The sequence below is a fragment of the Ovis canadensis genome, chromosome 14, assembly GCF_042477335.2.
Source record: "Ovis canadensis isolate MfBH-ARS-UI-01 breed Bighorn chromosome 14, ARS-UI_OviCan_v2, whole genome shotgun sequence".
NCBI lineage: Eukaryota > Metazoa > Chordata > Mammalia > Artiodactyla > Bovidae > Ovis > Ovis canadensis.
The window spans coordinates 31,513,136-31,535,993 of NC_091258.1; the positions used below are offsets into that span (position 1 = coordinate 31,513,136).

Consider the following 22,858-nt stretch of genomic DNA (forward strand, 5'->3'; position numbering starts at 1 on the left):
AGTGGGCAGCCATTGCCTTCTCCAGGGGCTCTTCCTGACCCAGGAATCGAACTGGGGTCTCCTGCATTGCAGGCAGATTCTTTACCAGCTGAGCCACCAGGGAAGGCCTGGGAGGGCAAAGCTCCTGATGAGAGGAAAGGGGCCAGGCTGTGCCCAACCGCCCAGGGAGAGGGCTGCAGGGCCCTGGTGGCCAGCTGCTCTACCTGCTCCACTGAGGCCTCAGGGTGCTGTTGGGCTCCTGCAGGGAGGGAGCAGAGACAGCCAGCAGGGCTGGGAGTGAAAAGGGAGTGATCTCAGGTCACCTTGGGGATGACAGGCAGGTTGGCATATCCAGGCATGATGAACAGCCTGCCGATCATGGAGGTCTGTCCACCGGGTCAGGTGGTAGACTCTGGCTCTTGTATTTAGGCATCTTTCAACATCCAGAAACACGCACAGAAAGACACACACCTCTGGGGGACTTTCCTCAGGCCAATGTGTCTGTCAAGCCCATCCCAAGGTTTGGGGAGATCTAAAGCTAGGAATGCTGCCTCTTCTCTTAGGCAGGTCCTTGGCCTCACTCCGGCTTGCAGCAAAGCCACAGAGTGGAAGTGGTGGGATGAAAACCACAGCAACAACAATGTATTTGTTTTTGTTTAATATGTCTTTTCCACTTGATTATAAGCCCCATGAGGACAAGGACCTTTTGTATCTTCTTCACTGCCTGTCCTAAAGCAAGTGCCTAAAGCAAGCCTAGAATAGCCTAGACACAAAAATACTTACTCTGGGGAAAGAATGCAATTTTACCCTCCCAGAAGTCGGGGGTGGGTAGACAGTTATTCTTTCTCCCTAACGGGCTCAACTTTTAGCCAGTTTCCCAGAGAAAGAAGGACATCCCATCTTATCTCTCTTCTGAGGCTCTGTTGAAACCCCTGAACTTCCCACACCCCAGACAAATTAACTGCCTAGTTTGGAACTGGGGATAATGTTGCTATTATATGATCATAAAGACTGAATAAGAAACACTATAATTGAAACTACAGAATTCCAGAAAGAAAATTACCCACAGACCCACCCAAGATTAAAGCAATGTTTCTTTTGTCTACAACACAAGCTTCTCATTGTGTGTACAAATTAGCTTTCACAGATTTACAATTGCAGCCTATAGAAACATTAAGTCACATATTTTCCATCAACATTAGCCAGTGTATACTCTCCTGGTTTTGCTGTTGACCAAGTTAATATCTCCTTTATTATCTATCTCTTTCTAGTCTCCAGTTCCAAAGCTGGTAGTCTGATGTGTAGCCTTCAGAAGGATGCTCCATGCTTACAGGTCATATGCAAACAAAAAGTACTTACATGGGAAGAAGCAGGACTGCTGTTAGCATCAAAATGTGCATCACATTATAGACATGGGACATTTGTGGACCTCTGGTTCTCCTTACCTAACCATATACCATGGAAGTCCTCCAGGGCACTTAGAACAAAGCCAACTCATCCTTTTTCACAATCACATAATATTCCATGTGTAGACATATCACATGAGTTTAACCTCTCATCTTGGAAGTAAATGTTTTCAGGTTTTCATCACTTTGAAAAACATTTCTATAAATATCCTTGTATATTTATCCTTAGGTCCCAGGATGGAACCTCAGGAGTCTGGTTGCTGGACAGAGGCTATGTTTATGGACAGGGGCTTTTGTTTATGAATCAGAACTAAGTGACATCACCCATTTTTAATTTTGCTCATCTGATGGGCATTAAAAGGCATTTCATGTGGCTCTTGCTGCTGCTGCTGCTGCTAAGTCACTTCAGTCGTGTCCGACTCTGTGCGACCCCATAGACGGCAGCCCACCAGGCTCCTCCGTCCCTGGGATTCTCCAGGCAAGAACACTGGAGTGGGTTGCCATTTCCTTCTCCAATGCATGAAAGTGAAAAGTGAAAGTGAAGTCGCTCAGTCGGCTCTTACTTGCATTTTTCTGAAACCAGATACAAACTTCTTTGCATGTTTTTGGCTGTTTTGGTTTCCTCTCCTGTAAAATGTTTGGTTGTACCCTTACACTCTTCGAGGAGCTCTGTGACCTCGCACATATCTCAGTACATCATAATTATTTATGTTCCAGAATGCTGTGAGCTCCGCCTGGAAAGATCTGTGTCTTATTCCTAGCAACAACACCAGCAGCACACAGCAGGACTTCAGAAAACACCAGATGAAGGAAGGAGCCTCTACCAGCTGTGGGAGACTCCATTATGCAGCCTCAAGCCCAATCACCTGGGCAGCCTGGTGTGTCCTCCCAAGATGCGGCCCTGTATGTGTTCCTATCCTGGGTTATTTGTCTGTTTCTTGGAGCTGACTGATAGGAACTTTTCACTTGGACTTTTGAAGAGCCCCTTGGCAAAGCCAAGTGGAATCTCATCCTGAGTGCCCCCAAAGAGCCGTAGACCTGGCTGTTTCCTTGTTCCTCTTTCCCCCAGGGGACCAGGGTCCATCCCCCCACCTCCTCCACCCCCACAACACCTCTGCCATGGAGCACGTGGCCCAGGAACATCAAATTCTTCTCCTCAGGAAGCCACTGTCACACTTCTGTCTGCTGTGAGTGAGTGGGTCAGAGCAGGAAGGAAGGTATGGGGACCACCCCCCCAGTGATGGCCCCAAGTTGCCTCCCTCCCCTCACCGGCCCCAGGACCTGCTCACATAGTTTGGCAACATAAAAAGAGTCCACTTGAACCAGGTGTGTGAGTGACTTACCTAAAGGAAGGCTACTGTGGGCAGCCAGTCTGATTCTTTGTTTCCCCTTGAGAAGAGTGGCTGAGGGAAATCTGCCCCCTCTTTGATCTCCAAAAGGAACATCTGCTTAAATTAGTGGGGACCCCCAGGTCCAGTTTAGGAATGTTGAAGTCCCACCGCATTTTTGCCTGAGGCCAAACTCATTCATGCAACTTATTGTGCAACTATTATGTCCCAGGCACTGGGGAAACACTAAAAATCAAACAAGCAAAAATCTCTGCACCTGTGGCGCTGACAGTTGTCACAACTACTTAACTACTTTGTAGCATGAACACAGCCAAAGACAAGATGAAAATAAATGGGCGTGGCTGTGCTCCAACACAGCTTTATTTATGGACACTGAATTTGAATCCCATGGCATTTTCATGCATCTTGAAATATTGATCGTCTTTTGTCCCCACCCCCCTGCACCACTATTTAAAAATATACAAACCGTTCTGAGCTTGAGGGAGGGCATGTAAAAACAGGTGGTGCCAACCCCTATTCTCAATAATAAACACTGAAACTCACACAGCAAATGTTTAAGTGCCAGGACTGTTCTAGTGTTTATGTAAATTAACTCATTCCATTCTCATAATAGCCCTGGAAGGTCTGTCACTGCCACTGACTCTGCTAAACAGAAAAAAAGAGGCACGTAGTAGGGAGGCTAAGTTGTACAACTGTGGGGTCAGGATTTGAATCCAGAATCCAGAGTGGATGCCCATGTGCACTATTCTTTACATCCTCTTGCAAACCCTCAACAAACTAATATGCAGTTGTCTATACACCTAGTATGAGTACAAAGAGAGGTATAGCCACTAAACGTACAATGAAGGAATGGAACGCTGAAGTTTATGAGACAGGTGTTAGCATCCCCGCTTGGAGGGGATGTCATCGACTTGAGGATCTCACTCTTTCCCCTTTGTTTCTTCCCTTTGCCCACATTCCCCTGCAAACACCCCCCACCCGCCCTGCTCCTCAGCCTTCTCCATGTACTGGCCACATTTCAACTTGGATTCCACAGCCAGAGTGATGCTGGCATCGTTTCCCAGCTACTTGAGGGGGTAAGATTCAGAGTTAAACAGCCCCAGGAGAGAGACAGACTGGGAAGCTTAGGGTTCTGAGAAAGCCTTTTGGGGGACGGATATGGAAGGGTGAGGGGATCAGTGGACCTCAAGAAGAACCTTTTCCTTCATGCAGGGAAACCTCAGTCTGCCCCAACAAAGAGAGAGCCTCCGCCGCCAGGTCTTTACGGAGGAGGGGGAAGGAGGTGAGTATTCCGTGATTCTCAGCGCGTGGGGGAAATGCTTCTGGCATTAAACAAAGCCTTTTTATATTTAAACTGCCAGCCCAGGATTTTCAGAAAAGTTTCCCCAAGTGTGACTGAGGGTGTGTGCACACAAAAAAATAATACACCGACGGATAAGCACAGTTGGAGGCAGAAACACGTGTGCACGTGCAAACACCCCAGTTAGGTCTAAACACCGCCAAGACCGACACGAGCCACGTGCTCCTCGGCGGCAGCGCGCTGGGGACGCTTTTGCACGCCCGGTTGCAGGGCGGGCCTGGGGAGTCGGTTCCACCAGGAATTCCAGAGCCACGGGGGGTGGGAGGAGAAGGAAGCCGCCGCCGCAGGGGAGGAGGCGGGGAGAGGAGGGGCGCCCCAGAGAGCTGGGAGAGCAGGGCAAGGGGCCAGGGGGCCGGGTGGGTAGAGGTCGCGGGGGATGGGCAGGAGATGGAGGCCCCGGCCCCCCACTGAGGGGCCGCCCAGCTGGTGGGGTGGGGGAGGGAAGGCCTGGCAGCGGGAGGCCAGGGCCAGATCCCAGGGTCGGGGGGCAAGCGCAGCGGGCGGGGACCGAGAGGGGCTGCGCGGGGGGAGGGGAGGGGTCTAGGTGCAGCCTGGCCGGCGCGGGGCTTGGGACCCCTGCTCAGGGTCGCTGGGAGCCGAGCCCCAGAGACCTGATCTTATGCTTCTGGGCAGGCGGCTGGAGATGCAGGGAGCGACAACCAGTGGTCACCGGACGGGCGCCGCCCCCCGTAGCTTGACCTTGGGCGGTGGCTCCGCAGGCCCTTGCGTTCCTTTCTTTCTCCCTGGGGTCGGAGAAATCAGCCCATGGAGAGCTTGCTGGCTGGGTTCACTGGGATGCAAGGGCTCGCCGCCCTCATAAGCCAGGAGACTTGCCTAGGATGTTTTTGTTTGTTTTAATGCGAGTCCCTTAAGCTGGGAATCTGGTCCCTTTGGTTTAGGGGAGCACAGAAGTGCAAAAGTCGAGCCCTAGTTTAAAAAGAGACCGGAAAAGCCTGATGAGAGTTTGGCCTTGGAGACAATCTTTTGTTGTCTCCACACCCTGACTATGAACCCAGCCCTTCTCTCTGTTACTTGCCTATCTGTCCAGCCCCTGAGGGCATCTCCCACCCTACTCATGGGGGTCAGATACCCTTCTGTCCTAAGGTTCAAAACTAGCTCTGATCCTCCCGGCCTATGCCTCTCTGAGGAAATCACACTACCTGACCCTCAGTTTTCTCACCAGTCAAATGGGCAGATTATCCCTACTCTCTGAGACTGCCAGAGGATTCCCTAGGGCAGTGCCTACCCTCCACACACTTGGAAGCTTGGACTTGAGTCAGTCCATGCCTCACCCCCAAATCAGTGAACTTGGGTATTCACAACAAAAAGAGAGCTTTGGCCAACACAATGATACCTAGCTCTGAGAATTTCTCCCCAGACTCCACTGCTAGCCAGAGGTGGGGCTGGGACCCCTGTCCTGCAGCCTCCAACCCTGAGCAACTTTCATCATCTCAGCAGATGAACTTGTTTTCCAAGGCTAGTTTCAAGGTACTACGTCAAAAGCAGCTACCAATTGCTTTTTCACCCTACACACCATCTATGTGCCAAGACCTTTCCACGAATGAATCCTTACTACCTTGTCCACAAGCTGCATTGGTCCGATCTCTAACCAGAGGCTCAGCGGTGATGTGATGTAACTTACGCAGGTCGCCCAGCCCGTTCACGGCACAGACAGGACTCAGCCCTTCATCTGGTGCCTGTTGTGCACTGCGGTGCCCCACCCCAGACCTTAAATCAGAATCTCTGGGAGGAGGGGGAGGAGGGTCCACTTTTTCCTAACCCTCAGGTGATTTTAGTGTATAGCGCAGACGAACCACAGCACTGAGTGTCAGAAGATTTTCCAGTCCAAAGCTAGCAAGCACGAGTCCCTGGCATGTTTTCTTTGATCCCCACAGTGTTTCATAAACTTTTGAATTCATTGCTAGCAGATAAAAATCAGGAAATTTTACACCAAAATCCAGATTCTTTACTTCCCCAACCATTGGGGAACTAGACCACATAGAATGCATGTATACAAGGCAGCCAGAGATACAGTTGACTGGAGCAGAGATAGAGCATGGAGCTGCTTCAGGCCTGGCGTAAGCGTGCAGTTCACCAGGGCCCCATCCTCTCCATCACACTGGCTATGTTCCCTCTCTGACTTCACTCATTGCACTGATGGGGAACCGGACGTCAGAGGTTCAGGGGATTGTCTGGATACCCACAGGTAAGGTTCAAGAGACAGAGCTGGGACTGGAAAGAAACCAGGTCTCCCAGCTTTCAGTCCTGTGCTCATCCCTGACCCCACACACAGTCTTGAGTCATTTTCAGATGAGGCTACTGTGGGTGTGAAAGACACTCCTCAATCCTTTGGAAGCAGAAGTGATGTGTTTGTACATCCGCCTGGGAAGGCCCTGCTCTGAGCCATCCCTTCAGCCGGATGCCTATTTCATGACTCAGAAGCTTGCAGGATAACAGTGTAATTCAGAGACTCCAGCAAATGAGTCCGCTTCTACATAGATCATTTAAATGTCCTGATAATAGCAGGTAGGTACATTGCAAGCTAGATTCAGCTACCTATTGGGAACTGTCAGGGATCTGAGTGGAAATCCCTAAGTGGAAGGTAATGTTATGGGGTGGGAGCTGGGGCAGAGGAAGCAGAGGCCTGGGTGAAGATGGAGAGTCTGATTCATGTTCTCAGCGGCTTATAATGAGGGAGTAGGCAGACGTCTCCTCTCCCATCCTACAGAAGGGCAAACGGAGGCTGGAACTGCTTACAAAGCAGCAGGTGAGCTAGAGACATCTTGGGACCTGAGCACTTTCAGGGTGGCAGGTGAGTTTCATCCCATGTGCCATCCGTGATTGATTGCTACTCCTGCCCAAGGCATGGGGTCTCCAGGTGGGCCCATGGAGGAATTGGGGCCCTCTACAGGATTTTAGAGGGAAAGGACCAACTGAGACCAGAGAGCTCGTTCATGCAGGCTGCGAGAAGGGCCAAGACTGGTGAAGAACCGTCCCAGTTCTTCAGGCCAAAGATGATGGCGCTAGGACAAAGATAAGGTGGGCAAGAAGACCATCACCCCATCACCCCAGCCCAGGCCAGGTTACAGGGATCTGAGGGTGGCCAGCTGAGACTGATGTCTTCCATCTTTCCAGGTCAGCCTGGGAACAGCTTAACCCTGTCTTAGTCCTCAGCTCTTCTTCAAGGAAAATTAAAGGCACAGCCTTCAAAATGCCCAAGGCCGATGTGGGTGAGGAGGCAAGAGGCACACAAAGGGCCCCGGCCTATTGCAGTCTGTGATCTAGAGAACCAGCTCCCAACTTGCAGGCCTTAGGGGCTGGAAGGCTGGCAGTGGGCCCTCCAAGCAGGCCAGATTCCCTCAGTTTCCTTAGCTCTACTATAAACCACTGCCCCTCACCTGTCTGGAGCTGGTGTCCTGTGTTTTCATATCCTGAGCTCCCTCAGGGCTCACCAGCTCACTATCCAGGGTGGCTGCAATCGCTGATGACCGTGACATCATTTGTTTACTGACATGGCAGGAAATACCCCATTTCTCAGAACACAGAGGCCCCCATTTTAATTGTACACTACAGGCTATTTCAATTTGGAGAACTCAGCAGTGGCCACAGGACTGGAAAAGGTCAGTTTTCATTCCAATCCCAAAGAAAGGCAATGCCAAAGAATGCTCAAACTACTGCACAATTGCCCTCATCTAACACGCTACTAAAGTAATGCTTAATATTCTCCAAGCCAGGCTTCAGCAATATGTGAACCGTGAACTTCCAGATGTTCAAGCTGGTTTTAGAAAAGGCAGAGGAACCAGAGATCAAATTGCCAACATCCACTGGATCATCGAAAAAGCAAGAGAGGTCCAGAAAAACATCTGCTTCTGCTTTATTGACTATGCCAAAGCCTTTGACTGTGTGGATCACAATAAACTGTGGAAAATTCTGAAAGAGATGGGCTTACCAGACCACCTGACCTGCCTCTTGAGAAACCTATATGCAGCTCAGGAAGCAACAGTTAGAACCGGACATGGAACAACAGACTGGTTCCAAATAGGAAAAGGAGTATGTCAAGGCTGTATATTGTCACCCTGCTTATTTAACTTCTATGCAGAGTACATCATGAGAAACTCTGGGCTGGAGGAAGCACAAGCTGGAATCAAGACTGCTGGGAGAAATATCAATAACCACAGATATGCAGATGATACCACCCTTATGGCAGAAAGTGAAGAGGAACTAAAAAGCCTCTAGATGAAAGTGAAAGAGGAGAGTGAAAAAGTTGGCTTAAAGCTCGACATTCAGAAAACTAAGATCATGGTGTCTGGTCCCATCACTTCATGGGAAATAGATGGGGAAACAGTGGAAACAGTGGCTGGCTTTATTTTTCTGGGCTCCCAAATCACTGCAGATGGTGATTGCAGCCATGAAATTTAAAAAACTTACTCCTTGGAAGGAAAGTTATGACCAACCTAGATAGCATGTTGAAAAGCAGAGACATTACTTTGCCAACAAAGGTCTGTCTAGTCAAGGCTATGGTTTTTCCAGTGGTCATGTATGGATGTGAGAGTTGGACTGTAAAGAAAGCTGAGCACCAAAGAATTGATGCTTTTGAACTGTGGTGTTGGAGAAGACTCTGAAGAGTCCCTTGGACTCCAAGGAGATCCAACCAGTCCATCCTAAAGGAGATCAGTCCTGGGTGTTCATTGGAAGGACTGATGTTGAAGCTGAAAGTCCAATACTTTGGCCACCTGATGCAAAGAGCTGACTCATTTGAAAAGACGCTGATGCTGGGAAAGATTGAGGGCAGGAGGAGAAGGGGATGACAGAGGATGAGATGGTTGGATAGCATCACCGACTCAATGGACATGGGTTTGGGTGGCCTCCGGGAGTTGGTGATGGACAGGGAGGCTTGGCATGCTGTGGTTCATGGGGTCGCACAGAGTTGTACATGACTGAGCGACTGAAGTGAACTGAACATGGCTTCCTAGGTGGTGCTGGTGGTAAAGAATCTGCCTGCCAATTCAGGAGACATAAGAGAGGCTGGTTAGATCCCTGGGTCAGGAAGATTCCCTGGAGAACGAAATGGTACCCTACTCCAGTATTCTTGCCTAGAAAATTCCATGGACAGAAAAGCCTGGCAGGCTACAATCCATGGTGTCATAGAGAGTCATACACGACTGGGCGACTGAATACGCACCATAAACCACTGAACTGAGAACCACTGAGAGCAGAGGCTACAGTTATGCCCTGTGGAGGATGCAGGAAATGTGTTCTGGACTACCCCTTAACAGGCAAAGCGACCGACCAAGGTCACCTCTTGAGTTTCTGGACACAGATCTCACCAGTGAGGGCCACAGATCCCCTGATAGGTCCCTTGAAACCCTCCTTGTCCTACTGGTCTCTGGGCTCTGAGGTCAGTGAGTGGTTGACAGACACTCCTGGCTGGTACAGGCCTATGCCCAGGACAGTAGACCACTCAGAGTCAAGAGGCCCTGTCCCCTCCCAGGACCCCAGGCGCAGTGTCCCCTCCTTCTGGGACTGCCTGGTATGTGAGCCAGAGGATGCGATACAGGAGAACAGGGCTCTCCTCCCAGAGATGAGCCATCTCATCCTGCTGCTTCCCTGCTGTGTGTCACCGGGCAGCTTGCTCTCTTCGTGGGACCTCACTGCCCCTGCCCCACCTGCTACACAGAGCTGCAGTGACGGGCAAGGAGAAACGATCCGGAGACCTTAGGCTGAGTGCAACCTGAGCCTGGTTCCCAAATATCCACAGAGGCCTGTATTCAGAGCTGCGGTGCTCCCGCACACGAGACAAGGCCCGGCCCCAAAGACAGGCTCAGTGGGTGGCAGAGAAGGCAAACCCCAAACAAATGGTTTTCACAGTGTGCGAGCGTAATTCCGGGAGTATGGCAGATTGAGTCACAGAGGCGGCCGTTGTGCGCTCTGGACTGCAGACGGGGTAGGAAGGGAGGCAGCCGCAGAGTAGAGTTCACTGAGTCACTTGTGTGAGTACCGTGTAACTAACATGTGACCCAGCAGCCCCACTTCTGGTCTCATTCCCTGAGAAAAGCAAAATTCAAAACGACGCATGTACCCCAGTGTTCACTGCAGCACTATTCACAATAGCCAGGACATGGAAGCAGCCTAGCTGCCCCTCGACAGATGAATGGATAAAGATGATGTTGTGCATATATTCAATGGAATACTACTCAGCCATAAAAATAAATGAGATTGGGTCATTTGTAGAGACGTAGATGAACCTAGAGTCTGTCATACAGAGTGAAGTAAGTCAGAAAGAAAAGAAATACTGTATATTGGCACATCTATGTGAAGTCTGGAAAAATGGTATAAATGACCCTATTTGCAGGGCAGGACTAGAGACACAGATGCAGAGAATGGGCGTGTGGGTGCCGGAGGAGGAGGAGGGGACACACTGGGAGATTAGGACTGACATATAGTCACTGCCGTGTGTGGAACAGATCGCCAGTGGGAAGCTGCTGCGTAGCACAAGGGAGCTCAGCTCCATGCTCTGTGAGGACCTAGAGGGGTGGGATGGAGGGGTAGGATGGAGGCACAAGAGATAAAGGATATATGTATCAGTTCAGTTCAGTTCAGTCGCTCAGTCATGTCCGACTCTTACACCCCATGAATCGCAGCACGCCTGGCCTCCCTGTCCATCACCAACTCCCAGAGTTCACTCAGACTCACGTCCATCGAGTCAGTGATGCCATCCAGCCATCTCATCCTCTGTCGTCCCCTTCTCCTCCTGCCCCCAATCCCTCTCAGCATCAGAGTCTTTTACAACTGGGCATTGTTTTTGCTTTGGCTCCATCCCTTCATTCTTTCTGGAGTTATTTCTCCACTGATCTCCAGTAGCATATTGGGCACCTACTGACCTGGGGAGTTCCTCTTTTGGTATCCTATCGTTTTGCCTTTTCATACTGTTCATGGGGTTCTCAAGGCGAGAATACTGAAGTGGTTTGCCATTCCCTTCTCCAGTGGACCACATTGTGTCAGACCTCTCCACCATGCCCGCCTGTCTTGGGTGGCCCCACAGGGCATGGCTGAGTTTCATTGAGTTAGACAAGGCTGTGGTCCTAGTGTGATTAGATTGACTAGTTTTCTGTGATTATGGTTTCAGTGTGTCTGCCAAGGCAATGGCACCCCTCTCCAGTACTCTTGCCTGGAAAATCCCATGGACGGAGGAGCCTGGTGGGCTGCAGTCCATGGGGTCACGAAGAGTCGGACATGACTGAGCGACTTCACTTTCACTTTTCACTTCCATGCATTGGAGAAGGAAATGGCAACCCACTCCAGTGTTCTTGCCTAGAGAATCCCAGGGATCGGGGAACCTGGTGGGCTGCCATCTATGGGGTCGCACAGAGTCGGACACGACTGAAGTGACTTAGCAGCAGCGGCAGCCCTCTTGCAACACCCACCGTCTTATTTGGGTTTCTTTTACCTTGGACGTGGGGTATCTCTTCACGGCTGCTCCAGCAAAGCGCAGCCGCTGCTCCTTACCTTGGACGAGGTGTATCTCCTCATCGCCACCCCTCCCAACTTTGAACGTGGAATAACTCCTCTAGGCCCTCCAGCGCCCGCACAGTCACCACTCCTTGGACGTGGGGTAGCTCCTCCCGGCCACACTCTGCGCATCGTCGCAGCCGCCCACGCTGATATATGTATACTTATAACTAATTCACGTTATTTTACAGCAGAAACCAACACAACCATACAAAGCAGTTATACTCCAATTAAAAAAAAATCCTGGCCCCCCAACCCCACTTGCTAGCTGTGCAACCTTGGGCAAGTTACCACCTCTCCAAACCTCCATTTCTGTAAAATGAAAAAAAAAATAATAGCCAACATTTAATCAGCACCAACTATGTTGCAGGAGCTAAGTCAGTCCTTAAAATGACCATGGGATGTACTATTCCAGCATCAGTGGGCAGACAAGGAAACTAAAGCCCAGAGAGACAAAGCGATTCACTTGAGGTCACGCTGCTGGTAGGTGGCAGAGCCACCTGCTCCGGGCTCCAGAGAGGATCCCCGATCTCTGCCTACCCGGGTTAGTGAGGAATAAGAGTGATGGCACATGGCTCTGTCTTGGCACCATGCCTGGCACTCAGCAAGCTCACGGTACATGGTCACTGCTATTAATGCTATGATGGTAGGCACCTCAGTATGCCAGGGCTGCTCTAACTAAGTACCAGGGACTTCACGATTTAAACACAGAAATGTGTTTTCTCACAGCTGCAGAGGCTAGAAATCTAAGGTCAAGGTGTCGGCAGGGCCGGTTCCTTCTGAGGTCTGTGTCCTCAGATTGTAGATGGCTGTCTTCTCCACGTGTCTCCACCTCGTCTCCCCTCTGCATGTGACTGTGTGTTCAGATTTCCTTTTTTATTATGACACCTTTTTAACTTAATTGCCTCTTTAACATTCCATCTCCAAGTACGGTCCCTTTCTGATGTACCGAGGGTCAGCACATCAACATATGCAACTTGAGGGGACGCAGTTCAGCCCATTTCAGTGGGATATATGGGGTGTCTGTTCCCGTGGCAGGGGCAGAGAAGGGTGGGGCTGGAGGAGAGGTGGTGGCTGCCCAGATGGCCCCTGGCCCTGTCTGGCTGGCTGTCAGCTCCCTGGAGCCCTGGTCTGTGGTAGGAGAGCCAGGGCAGGCTTGGGCCCTGGACATGGTGTCAAGAGTCCCACCTTGAGGATGGAGCCTCCAGGGTAGGGTCCGCTCTGCCAGGCTTCACACACTCAGCCTTTCACATGGGAGTTGGTGGCCCAGCACCGTGGATGGCACTCTCCAGACCCTGCCCTGAGGAGGGCATCATCTCCAGGGCCAGAAAGCACATCTGGGCCCCAATTACCACCTGGACAGCTCATCAGTCCTCCCTGCCCCTGCCCAGATGGACCGTGGACCGAGAACTTGCTCACAGGCCAGGATGCTTCCTCCAACTCTTGCTCTTCCTCAAGGCTTTTCTTCTTTTTTTAAGGCTTTTCAATTTTCTTTATGCACTTATCTGCGCTGAGTCTCCGTTGCTGCGCGGACTTTCCCCTAGCTGTGGTGAGCGGGGGCCGCTCTGTAGTTGCGCTGCGTGGGCCTCTCACTGTGGCGGCTTCTCTTGTTCTCTGTCTGCACACAGACTCTGGGTGCAAGGGCTTCAGGAGTTGAGGCTCCTGGGCCCCAGAGCACAGGCTCGGTAGTTGTGGCTCACGGGCTTAGCTGTTCCACGGCATGTGGGATCCTCTCAGACCAGGGGTCAAACCCAGGTCTCCTGCACTGGGAGGCTAATTGTTTACCACTGCACCACCAGGAAAGCCCCTCAAGGCCTTCTTAAACTTCCTTGGGAATCATGCCTGCCAGAAACAAGGACGCTTTAAAAAGACTCCTTAAGCTCCCTGACTCCAGGGTTTAGGACTTTCCGGCATCATTCAGCCTTGCATGTGGCGGGGTTTAGCCAGGTCTGGACCGTGGGATGACTGCAGCCCAAGGCGTCGGCCTTAATGCCTTCAGGAGGCAAATCCTGAAGCTATGATCACAGCTAGGTCTGGATTCATTCTGGGTGAGTGGGCTTCCGATGGGCTGTCAACTGCCCTCTCTTTCCCCAAAGACGTCCCCTTCTTTCCAGCTTGTAGTCACCACTCTCGTGCCAGGCGCCGTCTCCCTCATCTGAACAGTTAGTTCCCTTCCTAGGTGATTGTTGTCGTTCAGTCACTAGGTTGTGTCCTACTCTTTGTGACCCCATGGACTGCAGCATGCCAGGCTTCCCTGTCCTTCACTATCTCCTGGAGTTTGCTCCAACTCATGGCTACTGAGTCAATGATGCTATCTAACATCTCATCCTCTGCCATGCACTTCTCCTCTTGCCCTCAATCTTTCCCAGCATCAGGGTCTTTTCCAATGAATCGGTTCTTTGCATCAGGTGGCCAAAGTACTGGAGTACTTCAGTTCTGTAGTACTGATGCTGATGCTTCAGCATCAGTTCTTCTAATGAATATTCAGGGTTGATTTCTTTTATGATTGACTGGTTTGATCTCCTTGCTGTCAAAGGGATTCTCAAAAATCTCCAGCACCACAGTCAAAAGCTTCAATTCTTTGGTGCTCAGCCTTCTTTACAGTCCAACTCTCACATCTGTACATGACTACTGGAAAAACCATAGCTTTGACTATACGGATCTTTGTTGGCAAAGTGATATCTCTGCTGTTTAACACTCTGTCTAGGTTTGTCATAGCTTTTCTTCCAAGGAACAAGCATCTTTTAATTGCATGGCACCACTCACCATCTGCAGTGATTTTGGAGCCCAAGAAAATAAAACCTGTCACAGTTTCCACTGTTTCCCTCCTAGGTGATCTCCTGCTTTGCTCCCCTGCAACCCTAAGCCACAAGACAGCCAGAGCCACTTTCTTGCACTTAAATCCGATGATTATCCATTTAAATGCCATTCTGAAAGTCCAGTTCCTTCCTTAGCATATGCTGCCCCTGGCTTCTTTCTCCCCACCAGGTCTTTGCCTTTGGCCTTCTCTGCCTAGAATGCTGGGTGCTAACCGCTGTCACTTGCTGTCAGCTCCCATGGGCTCCTCCAAGCCCTCCTCCTCTGAGGGCTTTGACTTCTGTGTTGTCTGAGGTCCCGCTGCATGACTGACCCTGGGCCAGCATGCCCACACTCCCAGCATCCTCTGCAGCTAGGGCCTGGGTCTGTCTGGTTCAGGTGGTGGAGGATGCCTGCCTCCTGCATTCACCTTAGGCCTGCAAAGAACTAGAGAACAGTTTGATCTGCCAGGGTATCTCCGAACTCCAGGACCTCCCTCCCTGCAGCTGACCCTCCAACAGTGTGACCTTGGGAATGTTTCAGCCAGAGCCTGGGCCTGAGCTTGGTTGGGGCAGGGGGCTGAGCAGGTGAGTACTTTCCAGGGCTCTGTGCTCTGATAAGCTCAGTCTGCCCCAGCTGCCCCTGGAACACTACAACCCCTCGCTGGTCTCCTGGGGCTCAGACATACCTTCCAAACGGTCATAGTCACTGTGTCAGTTTCCTGTGGCTGCTGTAACAAGTCACCACAAACTTAGTGCTTAAAACAGCAAAGATGTATTGTCTTATAGATTTGGAGGTCAGAGTCTGGAAGAGGGTAAAGTCACTGAGGCAGAATCAAGGTGTTAACAGGGCCATGCTCATCCTGAAAGCTCCAGGGGAGAATCTGCTTCCTTGTCTTTTACCTCCATTCCTTGGCTCATGGCCCCTTCTTCCACCTTCAAATCCAGCAGCATAGCATCTTCAGAGTTCTGACTGTGACCGCTTCTTCCGCCTCCCTCTTCCACTCTCAGGACCCTTGTGATAGTATTGGGCCCACCTTGATAACCAAGGATAATCTCTTTATTTTAAGGTCAGCGTGCCAAGTGGCATGCAGGATCTTCCCCTGCTGCTGCTGCTGCTAAGTCGCCTCAGTCATGTCCGACTCTGTGCGACCCTATAGACGGCAGCCCGCCAGGCTCCTCCGTCCCTGGGACTCTCCAGGCAAGAGCACTGGAGTGGGTTGCCATTGCCTTCTCCAATGCATAAAAGTGAAAAGTGAAAAATTGAAAGTGAAGTCGCTCAGTCACGTCCGACTCTTCGCGACCCCATGGATTGCAGCCTACCAGGCTCCTCCGTCCATGGGATTTTCCAGGCAAGAGCACTGGATCTTCCCCCACCAGGGACTAAAGCCGTGCCCCTGCAGTGGAAGCTCGGAGTCAACCACTGAGCCACCACAGAAGTCCACAGCTGATAGCAATCTTAATTCATCTGCAAACTTAATTCCCCCCTGCCATGTTACATACCATCTTCACAACTTCTACAGATTGGATGCAGACAAGTTTTTTGGGGGGTGGCGGAGGGCATTATTCTGCCTACCAAAGGAAAAAGCATCATAGTCCAGTAAGAGAGAACACACAGGTGGCAGTTCAGTGCGCTGGCCCTGGAGGCAACCACCTGGATTCAAGTTCACCAATTACCAGCCAAGTGACCTTGAGCAAGCCACTTCACTTTTCTGAACTTGAGTCTCCCCATCCAAGTGGGGGTTGATGTGAACCCAAACAGTGGGATACTGCCCAGCAACGAAAAGGAATGGGCTGTCAATACACAGAGCAAGGTGGATGAATCGTAAGATTATCACAGGTGCGTGAAACCAGAAGAAAAAAGTACATACAGCATGATTTTGCATAACATTCAAGAAAATGCAAATGAATGTAGTGACAGGAAGCAGATCAGTGGCTGCCTGTGGACGGAGGGAAGCAGGGGCTCGCAGGAGGGAGGGATTACCAGTGGGCACAAGGACATGTTTGGGAGAGATGAGTATGTTCCCTTTCTTGATGGTGTGTGGGTGTGAGTGTGTGGATGCCAAAATATCACATTATATATTTTAAAAGGCATGGCTTATCGTAGGTCAGCTAATCCTCAATAAAGCTGTTAAAATGGAGATGATTATAGTGTCTCCTCATAAGGTGGCAGTGCAGAGTAAACGAGTTAATTCACAAAAAACCATAGAACATTTGGCACATAGTAAGTACTCAAAAAGCCTTAGCCAGCATCATCACTAATGTTGTTGTCATGGTTAAACAGCAGTGCTTTTCCACCCAGGCTGCCTGTTAGAATCACCTGGAAAGTATTCTTAAAGCTGTGATACCTGGGCCTCCCTTACACAGAGTATGATTCAGCTGATGTGGGGTGGGGCCTGGGGCTGGACATTTTTAGAGCTCCCCAGGTGATTATTTAGGATTTGAACAAGTCAGGATTTTCCTTCACTATACCAATATTTATCTAGTCCCACAATGTGGAAATTATGCCAATATTTTCCAGATAGTTCTGCCATGCAGGCCAATTCCTGTGGAGAAAGAGCTCTGGCTTCATTCATTCATTCATTCATTCAGCAAATGTAACCTATTACACTGTACACCCCTGACCAGATGCTGGGGAGATAAATGTGGACCCAAGCTCCTGCCCTCCAGGATGCCTGGTCTAATGATAGAGATGGATATGAGTGAGAAAACAGAAGAAAGGGCAGGGAGGAATCAGAGAAGACTTCGCAGAGGAGATGACATTTTTTTCAGGGTCTTGAAAAATGTGCAGGAGTTGGCCAAAGGGAAAAAAAGAGCATTATGTAAGTATTGATTATCTATTCATTGCTGTGTAACAAATTATGCCAAAATTTAACCACTTAAAACAACCATTTTATTATGTTCATAGCAGGTTGGGAATTCAGTTAGGGCAGAGTATCTCTGCTCCTCAGTATCTGGGTCCTCAGCTGGAAAACTTGAGGCTGGAGCAACTTAGACTAGCGCCCTGAAATTGTCTGGTCTCGTTTACTCGTTTACCTGGCACGGGCCAGGACGATTCAAAGACTAGGACTGCCAGCCACAGTGCCTGCATGGCCTGTCTATGCAGTTTAGGCTTCCTCATATTATGGCCACTTCAGGGTAGTCATACTTGAAGGTTGGGGCTGTGATAAGAAATATTCTATTGGAAAAGATAGAAGCTGCCCCACCTCAGGAGTCGCAAACCGTCACTCCCACTTCATTCTGTTGGTTGAAGCAGCCTTAAGCCCACCTTGATTCAAGAGGAAGAGCCATGGACTCTGGCTCTTGATGGAAGGGCCTGTTTTAGAACTGCTCTGGTGTGTTCAGGGAGCAATAATGATAACGATGATGCTAATATCATATGGACATATTGAGCAGTCAGGATGCTCCAAGGACCATTCCAAACTCTCTTCATGCATTAACTCAGAGTCCTTCCACCCCAAGGCATATCATTACTCATGTTTTCCAGGTAGAGAAATGTGCAAGTCATAAAGCTGTCAACAGGAGAGCTGAGATGTGGACCCAGGCAGACTGGCTACAGTGCTCAAGCCCTAACCACTGCACACACTGCCTCCCATCAGCAAAAGCAGTGTGGCTGGACCTCTGATGCCTGCGGGGAGGGGCTGGAGCTGCATATGGAGAGGAAGAGGCGCCAGAGCCTGCAGGACCTTGCCAGATGCATAGAAGAGTCTGAGTTTGTACTAATATTAGTGGGGAACCACTGAAGGTCTTAAGCAGGAAAATGGGACTTCTCGGGTGGTGTTAGTGGTAAAGAACCCACCTTCCAGTGCGGGAGACACAAGAGATGCGGGTTCAATCCCTGGGTTTGGGAAGATCCCCTGGAGGAGGGCATGGCAATCCAGTATTGTTGCCTGGAGAATCCCATGGACAGCGGAGCCTGGCAGGCTACGGTCCATACAGTCTCAAAGTGTCAGACACAACTGAAGTGACTTAGCACACATGCACACAAGCGGGAAAATAACATGAGCAGATCTGTGTCACAGAATGGTCCCTCCAGAGACTGAAAGAGAACGGATTGGAGGAAGTAAAGCCACAGATGGGAGATGAGTCAGCAAGTTAGTGCAAGGGGTCAGATGAAGGCTTGTTGGGAGAACAGGGAATGCTTGCAAGGAGAAGTCAAGGAGTGTCAGTCCACAACCATTCAATATGATTTTGAAGATTAATCAAGCAACTTGGAAAAATTCTTACCAAAAAAGCTTAATTTTAAGCTTCGTTTAGAATAAAGAGAATTCAAAATCGTATAAGAATATGACTCCAGTTTGTTTAAGGGCACCTGTCTACTGTGCCATTGACTCTGTTTGCCCCCTCTGTGGACAGTCTTCACCTTCTCCCTGCCTAAATCCTGAGTCTAACAACTACAGCCTGCCTCACTGCAGGGCCCCACCTCTGATTTCCTGTTGTTCAGCCAAAGAGGGGGCACCAGGGGAGATCAGAGGGTGGGAGAAGAGAGAGGCCAGGATATTTATTTCTCTGGCTCCCTCTCTGTGTCTCTACAGTTCTGAAAATGGCTCAGTTGAAGGGCATAGCTCCTGGCAGCACCCCCACCCACTGCTCCAGTACTTGGGGGGCTCCTGGTAACTCCACTCCTTCTCCCACCTGATAGTACAACTATAGAGAGAAAAGCCTGCATGGAAGTGCCCCAAACCATAGAATTATTTTGGTGGTGGGACTGGAGGTGTTTTCCCTTCTTTCTACTTTTCTATATTTCCTTAACTGTTTGCAGTAAACCAGTATTAACTTTTATAATTTAAAAAAAGTTAACCAATAGGATTTGAGGCTGGTCAGATGCAGAAAGAACAAACATGGCAGGAAAGCATGTGCAGTGATTTGAAAACATGTCCATTAGCCCTTGACATTCCTCCCCCCAAAAGGTGGAGGCTAACTCATTCCCCTTGAGTACAGCTGTCCTTAATGGCTTGCTTCCAACGAATCGAATACAGTTGAAGGGATGGTGTATGTCTAGGTCTATAAAAGGCATCACAGCTGTCTCCTGGGCCCTCTTGGAGCACTGACTCTGGATGAAGCCAGTTGTCATGTCATGAGGACACTCAAGAAGGCTTTTGGAGAAAGTCACAGTGAGAAACTGAGGCCTCCTGCCAACAGCCATGTGTGTGAGCACCATGGAAGCAAATCCTCCTGCTCCAGTTAAACCTTCAGGAGACTGCAGTCCTGTCCAGCGTCTTGATTGCAACCTCAAGAGAGATTCTGATCCAAAACCACCCAGTCAAGCCACTCAGCTTCCTGACCCGCCCAAATACGTGTGAGATGGTAAATGTTCATTGTGTAAAAATGGTGCTAAGTTTTTAGGGTGATTTATTACACAGCACTGGATAACTAAGACAGCATTAGGACAGTTCCCTGGGTGCCAGCTTGGGCTTCCCTGGGGGCTCAGCTGGTAAAGAATTCACCTGCAATGTCAGAGACCTGGGTTGGGAAGACCCGTGGAGAAGGGAACAGCTACCCACTCCAGGATTCTGGCCTGGAGAATTTCAAGGACTATTCCATGGGGTCGCAAAGAGTCGGACACGACTGAGCGACCTTCACTTTCTGGAGGCCAGCTTGGATATTAGCAGAGACGAGATACAAGCTAGGGAGCTGTCATGGAGGAGGAAGGTAATCTCCATCTGGCGGTTGTTGAGCTCGGTGGTCTTGGGCAGAGGTAGGCCATGTGCACCAGGCCTAGAGTTGGGGAGGAAGATCTGGATAGAAGAGAGAGATCCAGAATCATCAGAAGAAGAGGAGGTAGAAGAAGAAACTTCAGGAGTGGGAAAGGTCACCCAAGATGAATGTGTGGAGTGGAGAGGGTAGAGGGCTGGGTGGGGGTAGGTTAAGGGGGAGATGACCACAGGAGGGGTGTGGTCTGAGGAGCAACCATCAGAGAGGCGGGAGTACACCAGGGAAGAAAGTAGCCTTTGGAAGGCCAAGAAACAGGGAGAACTTTCCAGGCTCCAAGAAACCGAAAGAGGACTGTGATGGAGCCCTAGGCAACCTTACTGGGAGAGAGCAGTCTTCCAGCTTCAGTCCTGAGTCCCTCCAGCGGAGGGTTTTCATGTTCCTACAGGGTTGAGACTAGTGCAGCCCCATCCCGGCCAAGCTTGTTCACTCAAGTCCTCCAGGCTTGGGACACCAGTCACCAAGAGCTGGTGCATGGGGTGGGGTGCAGGGGCCCTCATGTCTGCAGGTCCTAGGGCTTACTCGGCTGACAGTGGATTTCTTTTTTTTTTTTTTTTTTTTCATTTCTTTTGAGAGCTTGCTTAGTTTCCCCTACCTTCCCCCTGTCGGGGGACCAAAGTGTAGCGAAACCCACCTCTGAACGTACACTCGACCAAAACACATTCACCAGTCTGCGCTTTCAGACGGGAGGTTCCTCTTAAGATCCTGAGTCTTCTCCAGTAATTTCAGTGGCAGCGGCTTCAAGGGGAGGAAGAGACTCCTTAAACACCCTACACAGCGTCCATGTGGGACTCACTCCACTTCCCGGGGTTCTCAAAGCCCAATTTAATCCAAGCTTATTAACACATAACATTTTAATTTGCCTTTTCAATATGCTCTGCACCGTATAAGCGTAACAAATTTAATAACATCAGAAGTAAGGATTTCGTATGTTAATTACAATGTTTCTATTTCTTTGAGAAGCTCTAGCCAGTTGGGGTAACCCCTGTGGAAAACAGTCAGCTGGAAATCGAGGCAATTTCTGGTCCTCTCTGCAACCGACCCCCACCCCAATTGCTGTATTGAAAGCCATCAAAAAGGAAAAATGGGTTTTCTGGTTACGGAAAATGAGCTGAAATCTAATGTTTTCCAGTGTCTTAGGTTGTGTGGTTCTGGCGTGGGTTATTTACTTGCGAGGTGGTCTCAGGAAGTACCCATGGAAGAGACGATGGAGACACGGAGGGGACAGCGACCAGCAAAGAGTGTGTTTATCAAGTCTGTTACCACCGAGTGCAACTGAGGCTCAGGCCTGCTGGAGAGCCCTGGGAGCCAGCGTGGGCTACAGTTCGTGGAGTCGCAGAGAGTCGGACATGACTGAGCACACACACCGCAAGTGATGTCTTCTGCTGTATGTCTTTCTCTGTCTGACTGACTTCCCTTTGATAGTCTCTGTGTCCATCCAGGTCTAGTGAGTGCCTGGTGCCTTATGGATGCTCACTGATTGCTTTGGGTCTGGGGCCAGGAGAAGCCAGAGCTGTGTTCCTTCAACAATCAGCACCCCACCACGCACCACCCCAGGGTTGTCCCACCCAAAGACTTTATCTACCAACAGTCTCGATCATTCAGTTCAGTTCAGTTCAGTCACTCAGTCGTGTCCGACTGTTTGCAACCCCTTGAATCGCAGCACGCCAGGCCTCCCTGTCCATCACCAACTCCCGGAGTTCACTCAGATTCACATCCATTGAGTCAGTGATGCCATCCAGCCATCTAATCCTCTGTTGTCCCCTTCTCCTCCTGCCCCCAATCCCTCCCAGCATCAGAGTCTTTTCCAATGAGCCAACTCTTTACATGAGGTGGCCAAAGTACTGGAGTTTCAGCTTTAGCATCATTCCTTCCAAAGAAATCCCAGGGCTGATCTCCTTCAGAATGGACTGGTTGGATCTCCTTGCAGTCCAAGGGACTCTCAAGAGTCTTCTCCAACACCACAGTTCAAACGCATCAATTCTTCAGTGCTCAGCTTTCTTCACAGTCCAACACTCTCGATCATTAGGTAAAAGCTATTTCCAGGGGCTATTTATCCTCTGGCACTTTCAGCCTGCACTGTGGGTGGCAAAATGGGCTCTAGCACCCAGAGAAAGCTGGCAGGTTAAGGAATGTCAGGCTGAGATGCAGTGAAAAGGTAAAGATGACCGAACACGGGCAGGGGCAGGTGGTGATGATTAACCAGGCTCCAGGAGCCCAGGAGGAACCCTAAATCTCAGCATAAGTTGGTGGAAACGTGAATTCCAGGATGCTGCTGATTGTTGAAGAAACACAGCTCTGCTTTCTCCTGGCCTCAGACCTAAAGCAATCAGTGAGCATCCGTAAGGCACCAGGCACTCGCTAGAGCTGGATGGACATGGAGACTATCAAAGGGAAGTCAGTCAGACAGAGAAAGACATACAGCGTATCATTTACGGTGTGTGTGCTTGGTCATGTTCGACTCTTTGTGGCTCCACGGACTGTAGCCCACCAGGCTCCTCCGCCCATGGGATTTTCTTGGCAAGAATACTAGAGTGGGTTGCCATTTCCTCCTCCAGGGGATCTCCCAGACCCAGGGATCAAACCTGTGTCTTCTGTGTCTCCTGCATTGCGGGCAGATTCTTTACTTCTGAGTCACCAGGGAAGTCATGATATTACTTATATGTGGTATCTAATACAAAATGATACAAATGAACTTATTCACAAAACAGAAACTGACTCACAGATCTTGAAATCAAACTTATGGTT

The 22,858-nt window shown here is 50.0% G+C and overlaps 1 long non-coding RNA gene across 2 annotated transcripts; it reads left to right on the plus strand.

The window, feature by feature from the left end:
* The first annotated feature begins 3,819 nt into the window (after window positions 1-3,819).
* LOC138419768 (uncharacterized) lies at window positions 3,820-18,678 on the plus strand. Of its 2 annotated transcripts, XR_011249064.1 has the most exons (3): window positions 3,820-4,016; window positions 17,027-17,220; window positions 17,886-18,678. It is a non-coding gene; the product is annotated as an uncharacterized lncRNA (long non-coding RNA). The 2 variants fall into 2 exon arrangements; XR_011249063.1 differs by lacking the exon at window positions 3,820-4,016 and having other exon boundaries at window positions 8,184-17,220.
* The last annotated feature ends 4,180 nt before the right edge of the window (window positions 18,679-22,858 follow it).